A 15,576-nucleotide genomic window follows, 5' to 3' on the forward strand; every position below is an offset into this window, starting at 1 on the left:
TCCAAGGCCACTCTTATTTGGACCCAAACTACCCACCATACACAGTGTTCTATGTGCAGCTGAGCTGAGTGGGCAGGGTCAAGCTGGGATAGTAAGTTTAAGTGCAGGGATTGGCTGGAGGTACACGGACAATCACCAGGCATTCACCCAATACTTACGAGGTGCTCAGAACTATGCTGTCAGGTGAAGTACAAGAGACACGGTCCCTTCTTGGAGAATTCACGGTCTAGGTAGGGACCATGACGAACTTGGGAAACAGCAATGAACTAGGTCACCGACATGGAATTAGCTTAAGAACACAGGAGCACAGGGGTGCCTGGGTGGCTCAGTCAGTTAAGGGCCAGATTTTGGCTCAGGTCACGATCTCATGGTTCATGGGTTCGAGCCCCGCATTGGGCTCTGTGTTGACAATTAGCTCAGAGCCTGGAGCCTGTTTCAAATTCTGTGTCTCCTCTCTCCTGGACCCTCCCCTGCTCTCTCTCTCTCTCTCTCTCTTTCAGAAATAAATAAAAACGTTTAAAAACATTTTTAAAAAAAAGAACACAGGAGCACAAAGAACAGTCATTCAGGAGGTGGGTAACCTCAGACTCAGCCAGAACCTGATTCAGATCCTAGCTCTCCTTAGGCAAGTGTGGGAATAAGAAGTGCCCCTGTCATAGAAGAGTGAAAATTAAATAAGATCTTCCTGCTAAAATGTTTTTCATAGAGTTGGACTACATGGTAAATGGTCTGTTGGCTAATTAATATTAGTTTGTTTAGTAATCAAAGAGGAGAGGAGTATTGTAAGCAAACACCTTGGTTCTCGATCAAACCTCACAGTGCATATGGTATTCCCAAGGGGTCCATTTAGGGGGTAGAAAAATCTTGAAGATGCTAATTAGATGACTGCTATGACCTGCCAAGTAAACACAGTCTAGAGAGAGGATTAGTCAAGATCAACCAATTATGGTGGGATTACCCAGCCGCTGCCGTGTCAGGGTCGACTGAGTGTCGCACAGAGTGTACCACTCTTTGAAGAGGGGTAATCACCTGCTTTCCCACATACTTCATCATCTGCAACCTCTTGACTGGCCACAAATGCAAGCACAGGGCTATAAATGACCAAGAAATTGTTTCAGAGTTTTCAGAGTTGTCTTTCTAGAGCAACTACCATGCAGCTGTATAGAAATGGATTAGTTGTTCTCAAGGTTTCTGTTTGCTAATCTCCTTAGCAGCTTCAGGTAAGGTTGAGTCCTAGATCGGTCTGCTATAATGCAGCTCTCGGGTAGCAATAGAATGAGGCCCGAGTGCGCTCCTGTATCTGAGTTCTTCATGACTTAATTAAAAAGGTGACCACCAGGCTACCTGCACAAATGGAACCAGAAAGAGAATGTCTGTCTAGTGGAGGGACATAACATTTTGATGTAAGGAAAATGAAATAAAAAGTTCCAGAAGTCTGAGAAGGTAACTTTGGCTCAAAAACCAAGATTTTCATCTGTGAGATGTCTTCACCAGAGGACAAAGCCTTAGTCTGGGAAAGACCCTGCAAGGACCTCCATGATTCAGAGTCATTTTCCTGTTGGAAAATTCAGGATAGGAAACAAGTGAACTTTGGTTTGGTCAGGCGCATAATCTGACTATTAATACTTAGAAAGAATTTACACCTCTCTTAGTACCCGCAGTGGCTACAATGGAGCCTTTAGGACTGGCTTGTGCACTGACACTGACTTAATAAAAGAAATAAGAATGCAATTTACTGCGAAGAGAAATTCCATCCCCAGATTTGCCCTGAGAGCTTCCTGACTTACCATCCACTGCTAAGGAAATTTTTTTACTTAGAATGGTCTGACTTTGTCTAGTCACTAGCATTGCAATTTCTCCTGGGAATCCTGTTTTTGCACTCACCTGGAGCATGGTTAACTCAAAAATAAATCAATGTAATAACCACTTCACCTCCATTGGGATGGCTACTACCATTTTTCTTTTTCTTTTTCTTTTTAATGTTTATTTATTTTTGAGAGAGAGAAAGACAGCGTGAGAGCAGGGGAGGGGCAGAGAGAGAAGGGGACACAGGATCTGAAGCAGGTTCCAGGCTCTGAGCTGTCAATACAGAGCCTCACATGGGGCTTGAACTCATGAACCATGAGATCGTGACCTGAGCTGAAGCACGGAGCCTGGAGCCTGCTTCGAATTCTGTGTCTCCCTCTCTCTCTGCCTTTCCCCGGCTCATGTTCTCTCTATCAAAAATAAATAAACATTAAAAATTTTTTAAAAACTTAAGACAATACATTTTGTGTTACATGTTTTTTTTTACCATGGTGAAAAAAATAAATGTAATAAATGCCTCAAAAACCTAAGACAGGTTGACAGGTGGAGAAATAGATATGGGGACAGATAGCTGACAAAACAAGCATAATAAACCATAAATGGTACCATCTAGGAAGTGGGTATATGAGGGGTTATTGTCAAATTTCTTCAACTCTTTTACTTGTTAGAAAATTGTTATCATGAAAGGTTGGCAAAGAATGAAAAAACTCAGTAATTAAGATCCATATACATGAAGTCTACCTATGATACCTATGCCCTACGTGTATAGCTAATATTCATGATTGTGGCATATTTTTCTTAAAAAGAACTCAATCACTCTATTTGAATAGAGTATTGTAAAAATAATAGGGAGGCTTCATTATATTAATTTGCTCAACATCGTTTCCTTTCAGATAACACGTACACATTGGTTTTTAGAAAATCGCTTGGGGTAGAAGGGCTCTTACTTAGTGTGATATCAACTAGCCTGTGCTCAACTTTCCACAACCTTAGTCCTGCTCCCCAGAGCTAATTGCATTTGCTCACTTCTGGGGGTTTTTTTTTTTGGTTTGTTTTTGTTTTTCTGCCTCTGGTGGTTATTTCCCTATCTTTAACTAACAAGCTTACGTTGCTATTTCTCATTTTATCAACTTTTAGACCTTGTCTGTTGACTTCCTGCCTTGAGAGATGTGGACTTGGCTCCTATACACTAGCTATTCCACTGCTGTCTCCCCTCCACCCCCCACCCCTTCCTCCCTGCCAAGTACACCACCCTCGGTGTCTCCAACAGTTATCTCCACAACTTCAAATGTATACCTAGATCTCCATTTCTCATACTATCAACCATCCCTCGCATCTTGTCATTGCCTTTAAGGTATTTGAAATTCTCATCCTCCTCCATAACTCTGCACCCACTCACCTTCTACCCACAAACTGTTCACCATGTTTTTATTTTTATATCATTACATCAGTTTGAATGAGCCAAAAACCAACCAAACAAACAAACCCAAACCCTGTATCAGCTCCATGTTGAACATCCCATTCTAACATGGTGAACAAGCACACTAAGTATACAGTAGACACTATATAAACACCTGGACAACTGGGTATCAGTCATGGTTGCCAACACTAAGCTCAAAAGTCAGGGGCCTCACCATAGCCTCCTTATCCCTGGGGGGTGGGCAGATTGCAAGTTCATCATGATCCCAAGTGGGAACAAAGACAAAAGGCGTTTCACAAACTTCTTTCTATGTTATGTAAGGAAAAACCATCACATCCACTCTGCATCCTTGCAGGATTCTGAAAGGTCTAACAACTGCATTAGATTTTTAAAAATGAGAGTAAATAAAGCAAGATAGAACCATAACAGACTATTAGAGGGAAATAAGGCAGACTTAGGGGATATCCTTGGCCTTCTCAGTTGGTCTGAGCTGTCCCTGAAACTGTTGCTTTGTTTCTAGGAGAGCCACAAAATGGCCCAGAAGGACCATGTCATGAGCCTTCTAGCATGTTCTTCCTGGAGTTGTAGCCCCTATTTTATCCTGCCGTGCATCTGTGTTACGTATGTGTGCAATACTTTCACAGAACTGCATATAGCTTCTATCCAGGGATTCAAGGGTATCAGTCATATTGGTTTTCTCCTTACGCCATAGCATTAGTCCCTTGCTTACTGCACTAGAGCCTGAGTCTCCCGAAATGCAGGCCAGTTCACTCTACAACTTTGCTCGAAGATGTCAAACCCAGCCTATTGATCCCGTAGCTGTTGTATCAGAAGCTGGCTGTTTATAACACGCTCTGCCATGCACGGAGCTTCCTCTGTACCCTCCTTTCCCCAGGACACCGCAAACAGCCTTGCTCCAGGATTTCATACCATGGTTTAGAGTGTGACAGTCCCAGATTGTTGTCTGACACAGTCAGTCAAGCCCCTTCCATTTTTCTTTTCTTTTTTTTTTTAACTTTTTTTTTTAATGTTTTATTTATTTCTAGGAGAGAGAGAGAGACAGCGTGAGCAGGGGAGGGTCAGAGAGAGGGAGTCACAGACTGAAACAGGCTCCAGGCTCTGAGCGGGCAGTCAGCACACGGGGCTCGAACCCACGAACCGTGAGATCATGACCTAAGCGAAAGTCGGATGCTTAACCGACTGAGCCACCCAGGCGCCCCAAAGCCCCTTCCATTTTTCTTATTTGCTCAGAGGAGTAGCAAAAGTTTGGAGCAATTCCAGGCCTTACTCTAGCATGCTAATGTTTCTTCCCTCCCTTCCTTCCTTCCTTCTTTCCTTCCTTCCTTCCTTCCTTCCTTCCTTCCTTCCTTCCTTCCTTCCTTCCTTCCTTATGTTTTTCACTTATTCTGAGAGAGAGAGAGAGAAAGAGAGAGAGAGTAAGGGAAGGGGTGGGGCAGAAAGAGAAGGAGAGAGAGAATCCCAAGCAGGTTCTGTACACAGTGCAGAGTCTGACACGGGGCTCAGTCTCATGTACTGTGAGATCATGACCTGAGCGGAAATCAAGAATTGAACACTTAACCAACTGAGCCACTGAGGTGCCCTAACGTGTTGACAGTTCTTAAATTTGAATGAATCTCTGTTAATTCCAGGTCTAGAATCCGGGCCTCTACCTGCCCCCAATGATATCTACCACTGAATCCCTGGAGCCTATGAATGGATTACCTTCCCAGGCAAAAGGGACTTTCAATGATGTTAAGGAAGGAGGAGATGGAGAGATTTTTCTGAATTATCCAGGTGAGTCCAATCTGAACACATGAATTCTTAAAAACAGAGAACATTCCCTGTCTGTGGGGAGGGGATGTGACTATTGAAGGAAGGGGTGGGATGGATGCCATGTGGGAAGGATTCAGCCCACCATTCCTGGTTTTGAAAATGGAGGAAGGGGGCCATGAGCCAAGGAATGTGGGCAGCTTCTGGAAGCTAAAAAAAAGGCAAGGAATCAGTTTCTTCCTTAACATCTACAGAGAGGATGTTACAGTCTTGCCAACACCTTGCATTTAGCTCAGCATGACCCATTTTAGGCTTTTGACCTATAGACTCTAAGATAATGCATTGTGCATGTTGTTTTCAGTCACTAAGTTTGTTCTAATTTGTTATAGGGCCATTAGGTAACTAATGCGCATGCCCCCAAAAGATACAGAGACAACCAATTCTTCATAACAACCAGGCACTTGAGAATTGCTTATAAATCACGTATCAGGAGATCTCAGCTACCGGGCACTCTTGCAAAATATGTCAAGGTGATGACGGAGTTTCTCCAAATAGCTGAGGATTTACTGAGGTAAGACCCCAAATGTTTTTTATTTTAAACATGTTGTAAGATGAACATTTTTAACTTTTAGGAAGTTTAAAATTTAACATTTTAAGCTAATCATTGAAGTTTCACATTTTAACCTTTAGGAAGATTAATTTCTTTATAAATCATATATCTATAATATAATATATATACACACACATACATATTTCTTCATATACATGGATATATACTTATATATTTCTTTCTACTTAAGCAGAATACATTAAACTTTATTTAACATTTTTGCGCTGCGTGGGGAGATTTCCTATTTTGAGCATTAGTTCCTACCCAATACTATGGCATCACCGTTGTGGCTGACTAAGTACTGGAAAACTACCATATGTGGCAGATTTTCTGGAATGATCCCACTCTTAAATATTCTGCCCCACTTTCCTTATTGTGGTCAGATGACCTTTCCTGATCTTCTACTCAGGTACCCCTGTCCCGTGAATTATTTTGAAGGCTAATTGCCTATGAATGATTTTGAAGGCAATTAGCCTTCAAAATTATTGGCCCCAAACTCCTTTGCAAAAGAGAATTCTAAATCATGTGTTCGCCTTGAATAAATTAAAAGGAAATAAAAATATTTTTGCAGTTTCCTGTTTGTTACCATTTAGCCCTGATGATGAATTTTCTGCACAATCTTTGTAATTAGTAGTGTCATTCTTACTGGGCTGTTGGCACGGTGACACTAAGTAATGCAGGAAGTTAACTGGGCGGCATGTCAAGCAGTTGATCTGTAACAGGGCCATGGGGAAAACTGAGAATCCCTTAGTCTCTCTCAGTTCCTTGACCTGGTGAATCCACCATCTTGCTTTCGACTTAAATAGCAACCCCACTGCCTCTCCTGGGGGGTCCTGTAAACAAGACTAGAGCCACCAGCCAAACAAACCTGCATGACTATGGTTTCCTTTCTTAAAACAATATTTCTTTTCTAAACCCAGTCTCAGAAGAGCTAAACCAACGCAGGCCTCCAAACTCCAACCACAACCATCTTCAAAAAGACCTATGACATGTTCTGTTTCTTAGTCTGGTTGCAGCAGCCAAACTCACCACCTGCTCAAATGACTGAGATAGGAGGCTCCTTTCCAGGGGGTGGTATGGCTGGAATGGGCTTTGTATCCAAGGCCTCCCAGCTGACTGGTCCTAGCATCCTGTGGACCTGTTTGATTAACTGAGCCACCCCTATAGTTACTAATCGCTCTTAATGGAAAAAGGTGTCAATAAGCCTGTTGAGAGGAGCCGGTGTTTCTTTGAATTTACATAGCCAGGCTAGAGAGGGAGGGGTGAGGGAGTGTGTGTATTCGTGTGACTCCGTGTGAGTGTGAACTGTGTGGGATTGTGTATGTGTGCATGCTTCTCTATGTTTGTATCTGGGAATATGAGTTGTGTGAGTGGGTGCGTGTATTGCATGTGCACGTATGCATGTGTGTGTGTTCACGTGTACCACAAGGGAAAAGAGAGAGAGATGGAAAGAGGGAAACCTAGCAGGGAAAGTGAAGCAACAGAAAAAGACGGCAACACAGGCACATGTAGGCACAGACACAGAGAATGAGTGAGTGAAAGAGGCAAGCAGAGGAAATGAGCGACAGAGGCCGGGGGATAGGAACACAGAAAGACGATGGAGCAGAAGATGGAAAAGGAGAGACCGGAGGTGCGAGCCCTGCCCATTTCCAGAGGTCAGAACTGCCGTGTAGGGGTCGTGACAGACTTGGAAGCTCTGGAAAGGTTAATGTCTTTTTTTTTTTTTTTTGTCATTTTTCTGTCTTTTGGTCACAACACTGCGTCTTCTACCCTGTGGTCTTGTCACCCAGCCTCGGCCCCGCCTCCGGTCCCCAAGGCCCCGGGAGACCTAAAACCTCATTGTGGAGCTGTGGGTTTGTTTATTTTTTTTCTGAGAGCTTAGCAACATCAAACAAAGGAAGTCACACCAGCCCTATGCCCCAACAAGGCAAACAGCCTCTGCCCAGGCCCGGGCACCTCCCTCCCAGGACACACACAGACAGAGCCGGGGGGCCACAGGGGCTGAAGAGGCAGAGGCCTAAGTCTGGGAACGATGAAAACCCTGTCTGGCATTCAGTGCTGAGCGGTGACCGAGGAGAGGGGTTGACCTGAGAAGGGGTGTGGCTCTAGCAGGAGGCTTCTCATGCCAATGGGACAGGCCATCTGCCTGGTGACAGGAGAGGGCCTCAGACCCAGCTCCCTCATGGACCTGCTGCGTCATTTGTTTTCCGGTGTAGGCCTGGGTTTATTTATTTATTGTTTGCACATGCAGAAGATGGCGCTGCACTGGATCGGTGGTTTCCAGAGGCTCTGGGGCTTCCAGTGGGTTCCAGGGAGCTCCCTCAGGGCCTGTGGATGAAGGTAGTTGATTGAGCAGGGAGCCAGGTGTCCCCTCGGCACCAACCCGAGACGCCCCAGGCTTGAGTCTTGCCTTGGTTTGAAGACAGCTGGGAAAATGCAGAAATGAAACCCCTTGTGCTGGATGATGTCTGCATCCCCGCCGGTCCCAACACTTTCTACTCCAGAGGGTGGAAAGCTCTACAGAGACCCTGGGACAGAGGAGGCAGTGCCCTTTGGCAGAGGAGAAGCTCATTTCTTTCATGTGGTCAGGGGATGTAGACTCTTCTCCGCTGGGCCCCAGTACTAGAAACTCTAGGGGCTGATTCCTGGGGCACATCTATACAGGGGCTGAAGGAGGTGGAAGGGCGCGCTGAAGGGCATAGTCTCGCCACTGGAATTTCCGGATTGGCCAAACCGTTCATTGACATAGTATTCAGCCATAAAGAAACAGAGAGGGTACTTCCTTGAAATCAGTGCCACCTTGAAGATTACAAATGCTGCCAGAAACCAAGGGGAAACCCAGGGGAGATGACTCATCAGGTTAGAAGGTCAGATTCAAGCTCCACTGGGTGGCAGTGGCCATTCCTCCCTGCCAGCCAGCTCTGCCTGGTGCAGAGAGGCCTCCCAGCTGGTCCACGCCTTGTTCGGGGCCCACCCACTCTGTCAACAAGCAGATGCTATCCCTCAGGGTACGCCATCGAGGCATATGCCATTCCTGGTCTCCTGAGCTGCCCCCACTAATGTCATAGTGGATTGCCCATTGCATCTTCTGGAAGGATCAGAGGGCAGGCAAGCAATGGGAAAAGCAACCCTCCTCTGTTGAGTTCTCCCTGAGCTTTCCTCTTGGATTTGGGAGCAATGAGATGGGGGGTGGGGGGAACTGGCCTGCATGCTGAAGCTGGGGGGAAGGGGAGGCATTCACCATCAGACGGAAAAATGACCAATTGCTGAAAAGCCAGGTGGACAAATCTGCCAAATCAGTGAGATGGCATCCTGTTCCGTCCGGAGGGTACAGCAAACACAGATGGACAAAGAAGAGTGGTAATTACATCTCCGAAGAAGATGCTAAATATTTGAAATCGTGCCTGGTGCCAATTCATATCAGAGGGGATTTTATGATATTGGGTTTCATAGGCAGCAAACTCGTGTCCCGAGTTATTTTTTCCACCCTCTTAAAAAGTGCTGTGCCAATATTTTACCGTGTAACAGGTAAGGGCTACGTTCCCTTTATGTAAATCATCAGCACCTTTAGCTCGGTCTGTGTTCTCCCACTGGAAGTTCTTCACCGCGGCTGTCTCATGGCCATGAAATTGCTCCATAATTGGACCATAGTTTATTACTGTTTCTAGGGGCAACCACTTCAGATTTCTAGCACATGGGTGGTTTGCACACATGAGTCACACAGGTGTTAATGTTCTTCCAGAAGAGCCAGCCGTGTCCTTTTACCAGGCCAGGGCCAGCCAGCCTGCTCACCGGAAGGCTTGCCTCACCACTGGCCCCACCATGAAGGCCAGCCCCTTGGCCAAAGGACAGCGTGACCGCCATATGCAAACACTTCAGTACCCTCGTGCCTCAGGTCACGGCTCACCTTGCCTTGAGAGCCATTCTTGCACTTCCCTCCTTGCACTCCGTCCATAAATCACGTGCCTCGAGTCTTCGTCTCAGACTCTGCTTCTGGAACCTTGGCTAAGACAGTACATCTCTAGATCGGTGGCCCCAAAGAGCTGGCATTCCGAGGTCTTTCCCCCTAGAGCCATAGATGGCTCCCAACCCAGTGTGGTTTCCCTAGTTGTTCTAGAAGCTGGCCTGGGCACCAGAGGCTGATTATGGTGGCTCCACTCCAACACAGGGAGGCAGCAAGGGACTTCGCTGGAAAGTGCTCTGCCAGTTGACCTTGGCTTCAGTAGATGAATTCTTCCTAGGATGCATCAGCAAGGCAAAGCGTTTCAGTTCTGAGCACCACAGACTTAAGGTGGTGGACAGAGATGGAGCCTGTTGCTTTGCGTAGCCACCTAAAGGGCTGCTATGAATGGGGTCTCCCCCACCAAACTACAGCTGGATCTTAGTTCTGGCTGCTCTCACAGAATACCATAGACTGGGTGGCTTGTAAACATGTACTTTCCAGAGTTGTGGAAGCGGGGCAGTCCGTGATCGAGGTGCCGGCAGATTCAGTGCCTGATAGGAGTCTACTTCCTGGTTCACAGACCACCATCTTCTTGGTGTGTCCTTACATGGTAGAAGCGGCACTGGGGGCTCTAATGTCTCTTATAGTAGGGCACTCATCCCGTTCATGAGGGGTTCCACCTTTACAGCCTAATTACCTCCCAAAGGCCCCACCCCAAAATACCATCACAATAGGGAGTAGGTTTCAACATAGGAATTTGGACACAAACATTCACTCTACAGCAGGCTGTCGTCTGAAATTATACTCTTAGAGATTTAGTCCTTTATGTTGAAACACAATGTGACTTATTATATTGTCAGCTGTTCGCAGCTTTGTGTGACTTAGTTTGTTCCGGAGTCCAATGTGACAGTTGGTCCCAGCAGCTTTGGGCGGGGGTGAGGGAGGAAAGTCAGGACCAGAATAAGAGCTTGGATGGGGCCGCCTCTGTCATGGGCCTGGGTGGTACGAGCGGGCCACTGCCAGGGCTGGCTTCTTCCCGGATTCACTGACAATATTGGTGGCGATTGCAAACTGACAACAACCTCAGTGTTAAACTCCCCTTCCTCCCGTATTTCACGGTCACACACAGTCCCGGACACAGAGGAGGACTTAAAAATGCATGCTCTTCAACAAAAAGACAAAGACTGTATGATTCCAGGTGTATGAGGTCAACCTCCTAGAAACGGAGGGGAGGGTGGGGGCTGCCAGCGGCTAGAGGGAGGGGGAGAGGGTGGGGGAGAGCTGTTTGGTGAGTACGGAAGGTTCTGGAGGTCAGCTGCACAGAAGTGTGAGTCTACTTGACACTGCTAATATGCACACTTAAAATGGTAAAGATGGTGGATTTTATGCTGTGTGTGTTTTGGCACAATTAAAAATACTCTTCGAAGACAATTTGGGCTTTTCGTCTTGAAGATCCTCATGTGATAGCTATCTGCTGACTCGGTATTTGCAGAACATATTCCTTTTATGAACTCCCAAACCTAAGACAGAAGCTCAAAAGCCAAAGACAAACGAGAAAAAAGGGCCTAAAGATCCTCAGAAGACGATCCCAAATTCTGTCATGTTGAGGCCATTCCCAGCCTGTCTCCTCCCCATCTCTGGGCTCTTTCCCATCAGGGCCCTGCCCACATTTTGTCTCTCCAGGCCCTGCCTTCCGTGCAGATTCCTTTACCTTCCAGGATGTTAACTTCTGCCTCCCAGAGGCACATCTTCCCCATTTCTGTCACTTGTCATGGCTCTCCGCCATTACATGATCAGCAGGAGGCCTAGAGTTGGTGTTTGGGTATGTACAGAATGCTTGGCCAGACCAGCGAGTGAGGAGGGGGGGGATGGGGTGGAAATGGAAGCCATCGGGGAAGGGATAGTGAACACGTGAAAGGGCAGTGAATACACTTCCTACACACTGGTCTGTTCCTGTAGAGTCTGGGCTTTTGTCTCTGACTTCTCAGATTTTATGTGTTTGGGTCCTTGCTCATACTCTCATGAAGCAGTGGAATATTATTTAGTTCATCAGATGCAGCAGACCTTATTGGAACCCAGTGTGTCCAGAGCGCCATTCAAAGGGTCAGGAATGGCATCTGCCCCTGAGGTGTTGAGGGCCTGGGTAGAAGGAAACAACGATAAGTAGAGGATTCTTCCCTGGTCACGCTTAGCCTGGTGAGTCAGTCTTAGGAGAAGCTCCCACGAAGCGTAAAGGGGTCTCGAGGATGCATGCGTGTGTAAGAATGTGCCTCTTTTGTCCTGCTTTTGATGACCAGTGAATCTCCAGGGGCGAAATCTGTCTGACATTGGGGTCACTGGGTAGGGATGTCCATTACATCCCAGAGCATTTAGCAGTCCTGCCCCCAGGCAGGCAGGAGGATCTCTCAGCAGCCCTCCGGAAGGTCCTCTCATAGACCTCAAAGCCAGAACGACAATGACCCAGAAGGGATCAGATATGGTGGGATGAGTCTCCGGGGCCGCAGGGGGTTATGCCGTGAGTTCTAGCCGCCCCTCACCCAGGCCTAAGCCAGTGGGATTTCCAGAGCAGCCCTCGAGAGTTTTGACAATGTCTGGATATGGTTGGGAGACCCAGGGGGGTGCCTCTAACTCCACGGGCGGGGGCCTAAGTGCTGGGGGAAATTGGAAGGTCAGAGAGAACTCAGTGTGTCAGAGGTGTGGGGTGGGAGCTCCCCGCTCCCCGCAGCTGTGGGAGCAGAAGAGCAGCCTTGGGGCCATCTTGGGTCTCATTCTAAATGACCAGCGTGGAGGGGCCAGGAGACCCGGGCAAGGGACCCTGGTGGGATAAGCTGGAGGAAGTCAGGATGGCCTGATGAAGAAGGCCGCTGACGATAAGGATCTAACCATCCCGTTAGGGAGCTGCAGGACAGAGGGACCAGCGGGCAGTGCCTGAAAGGGCCCCGCGGGAGCATCAGCCTGGACTCTGCCAGGCCAAAATGAAGACCTCACTTAGCCTCCATTGGAATAGGAGCTCTCGCTGGAATCGCAGCTGTCCGCAGCCTCTGCTTCTCTTCTTCCTACCTCTGTCCTCCCTCCATCTGGCGGGTGAATGAGGAGAGAGTAAGGATTAGAAGAACTTCCCTCCCCCCTCCCCCCCCGCCCCCAGTCAGGCTTCCCACCCAAAATAATGCCCTGCTGGAGGAGAAGGAAGGACATTCTGTTTACCGAATTAAGTCTGTTTGGGGCTTCAAGGGACTATGGGATGTGGAAAGCCCTGAGCAACTGCTAGAATTTTCACCCAGCTGCAGATGAGGATCCTCACTGGATAAAATTTAAGAGACAAGAGAGAAAGAGTTAAAGTGTTTGATCACAGTCCAGATGTCTCAGAAGTTTATGTAGGTTTCATACAGATTAATTTCAGAATAATTACTCTAACTCTACTGTCCTGTGCTCCCTGTAAGCTGCTTCAGGGGAATGCGGTCAGCTTGCTTAGGCAGGCAGCAAAGACCTTGGCAATGGCACAGGTTTTAGAATCACCCCCTCCCCCCTCATTCAGGCAATTAGGCCTTACCAGTCTTCATTTAGATGAACAGTGCCAGCTTCTGTAATTAACATATTGTCGTCAACTGGAATGTCTGCCGGGGCTGAAAAATGCAATGTGTAATTTATTGTGATTGGTTTTCATTGAATGGGATAGAAAAAAAGTAAATTAGCCATAAATTTAGAGAGATGGCACATGGTGAAACTTTATGGAAACTGCAACATTAGCAGAGAAAAGGCCAGCTCCCAAGAACACACAAGAGGAAAATTATACTTCCCGTGAAATGCCACCAGATCCTTGGAGTGTAGCAAAAGCTGGTGTGTGAGGACTGGTGCTTCCGTTTTTGTAAGGGAGTGGGAAATGACATGGTGAAAGCTCTGGGATCCTCAGGGATGCAAAGGGCTACACCAGCCACAGACACTCAGCAAGGAGCTAACGGAAACCCCGTGGGTCAGGCACGTGACTTGTCAGGGGGCAAACCACACTGGGAGGTTTGCTGCTTTACCTTCAAGACTTGGCCAGTGCAATTAGTCAGCTTGAGCTGCTGTAACAAAATACCATGCACTGGGTGGATGGCTTAAGCAAGAGACATTTATTTCTCTCGGTTCTGGAGGCCGGGGGGTGCAAGATCAAGGTGCCAGCAGATTTGGTTCTTGGTGTGGGCTTTCTTCCTAGCTTGCAAATGGCCACCTTCTCACCGTGGTCTCACATGTCAGAGAAAGGAACACCTGGTGTCTAGTCCTCCTCCTCCTCCTGTCCCGTTATGGGGACTCTACCCTCACGACCTTATCTAAACATTAATTTCCTTTCAAGAGCCCCACCTCCAAATACCATCCCAGTGGGGTTTAGAGCTTCAACATATAAATCTGGTAGGAGGGAGATAAACATTCAGTCCATAACACACAGTAGCCATCCTGGGACACAGATAATAGACCCTCTGTCTGATGTTCTCTGTACTTCACCTTGGCCAACACCCAGCTGAGAATGTAGATGGAAGACTGAGCTGTTTCCTTTTGCGTAGTCCAGGCTTTCAAGAGAAAGCCTTCCTCTTTCAGGGGAAAAAAAGAGCCTGAGCAGTAGCGTGACCAACGAGGACCTTCAAGTATTATTTGTTGGGATGAGTGTGTCTGTATGTGCGTCCTGTTCCAGAAAAGACTTAAGGTGTTTGCAACGATAAAAAACATTGGAAGTCGGTAAGAGAAATGAGGTAAAAGGACAAGGATAGAGACAAAATATAGGGCCAAGTCTTAAAATAGAAGGCAAATTAAATCTCTTTTGCTTAACGAGGGAAAAGTGCCATATTTTCTGGGAAGCCAGTGGCCTTCTGTTCCATCCCTCTTTTAAATGAAGAGTGAAGCAGTGTTAGTTTCAATTTAGGGGCCTGCATTTTGATGAGTTTGCTCTGCTTTGGTTTTTGTTTGGTTCGCTGACCTTCAATCTCCATTTCAATAAGAAAAGCAAGTTCCATCACAGCCAGTGAGTATTCTTGTAGCTGCCTTCCTCTGGGGATCTTTGGGTGGGGACCTTGGCAACTCACAGGGGTAGCAGAGGAAGTCAGAGGTTAAGAAAGAATCTGCCTGTGCCACAGAGGAGCTCCAAAAAGGAATATTCTGGAAGGAATATCCATTTTACCTCTAGCATTTAGATGGCTCAGGATTTAATGATTTTCTAAAGGGGAGTAAGACTAGGTAGCTCTATCCTCCACAAGAGCTAAAACCGCCATAAGTAAAAGGATTATCAGGATAGTTGACAACTTTTTTCCTTTGGCTGTGTAGGCCCAGTGAAACAGAGTAGGGCTTATTCAACTCTGATATTTTTATTTGATGGAACAAAGGCTGTCTTTTCTTTTAACCCCACGTCTTGTTTGCCAAGATTATCTTTTTTTAAATGCTGTGTTAATAAGCAAGAGCTCTGTAGGCTCACATAGACTAGAATAGTCATTTTCAGCTGCCAGTATTAAAAAAAAAAAAAACAAATAAGAAACAGGAGAGTCACACAAGTATTATATTACTACTGTCTAATGATTCTCCATTATCTACAGGATCCAGTCCAATTTCTTAGCCAAGGATGAAGGATTTGCTACATTGACTCTTCTAACTTGGTACCTCACTTTTCCTCCAAAAACTTCCCTGAAGGGACCCTCCACTCCATACAAAAATCTTTGGTGTCTCAGATCCAAGACCTGGCACGGAGCCATTCCTCCTCCCCACTTCTTTACAACCAGCCTGTAACCAAGAGTTTATAGCCATTGATGAATGAGTACCTTGCCAGCTTCCCAGCCCGTCAGCCCCTGAGAAGCCAGGAAGCTACTGGGATTACTTAGAAGACTGAAAAGTCAGTGGGACCACTTGGGATGGATGTTGTTATGGGCTGAATTGTGTGCCCCTAATTTTCACATGTTGAATTTTAACTCCTGATCCCCAGGACCTCCGAATGTGACTATATTTGGAGATAGGGCCTTTAAAGAGGTGATTGAGTTAAAGGGAGGTTGTTGGGGGCGGGGGGGG

General features: G+C 46.7%; 1 long non-coding RNA gene across 2 annotated transcripts in view; it reads left to right on the forward strand.

The window, feature by feature from the left end:
- The window catches only part of LOC144244280 (uncharacterized), a 96,688-nt gene that overhangs the window by 80,315 nt on the left and 797 nt on the right, over positions 1-15,576 (forward strand). The window contains exons 3-5 of one of the 2 annotated variants that reach the window (XR_013338891.1): positions 4,876-5,020; positions 5,386-5,567; positions 15,111-15,558. This is a non-coding gene — a long non-coding RNA (uncharacterized LOC144244280). Of the gene's footprint in view, positions 1-4,875; positions 5,021-5,385; positions 5,568-15,110; positions 15,559-15,576 lie in introns of those variants that run through there. The other variant, XR_013338890.1, reaches the window with a different exon arrangement.

The sequence above is a fragment of the Crocuta crocuta genome, unplaced genomic scaffold, assembly GCF_008692635.1.
Source record: "Crocuta crocuta isolate KB4526 unplaced genomic scaffold, BGI_CrCroc_1.0 scaffold138, whole genome shotgun sequence".
Classification (NCBI taxonomy): domain Eukaryota; kingdom Metazoa; phylum Chordata; class Mammalia; order Carnivora; family Hyaenidae; genus Crocuta; species Crocuta crocuta.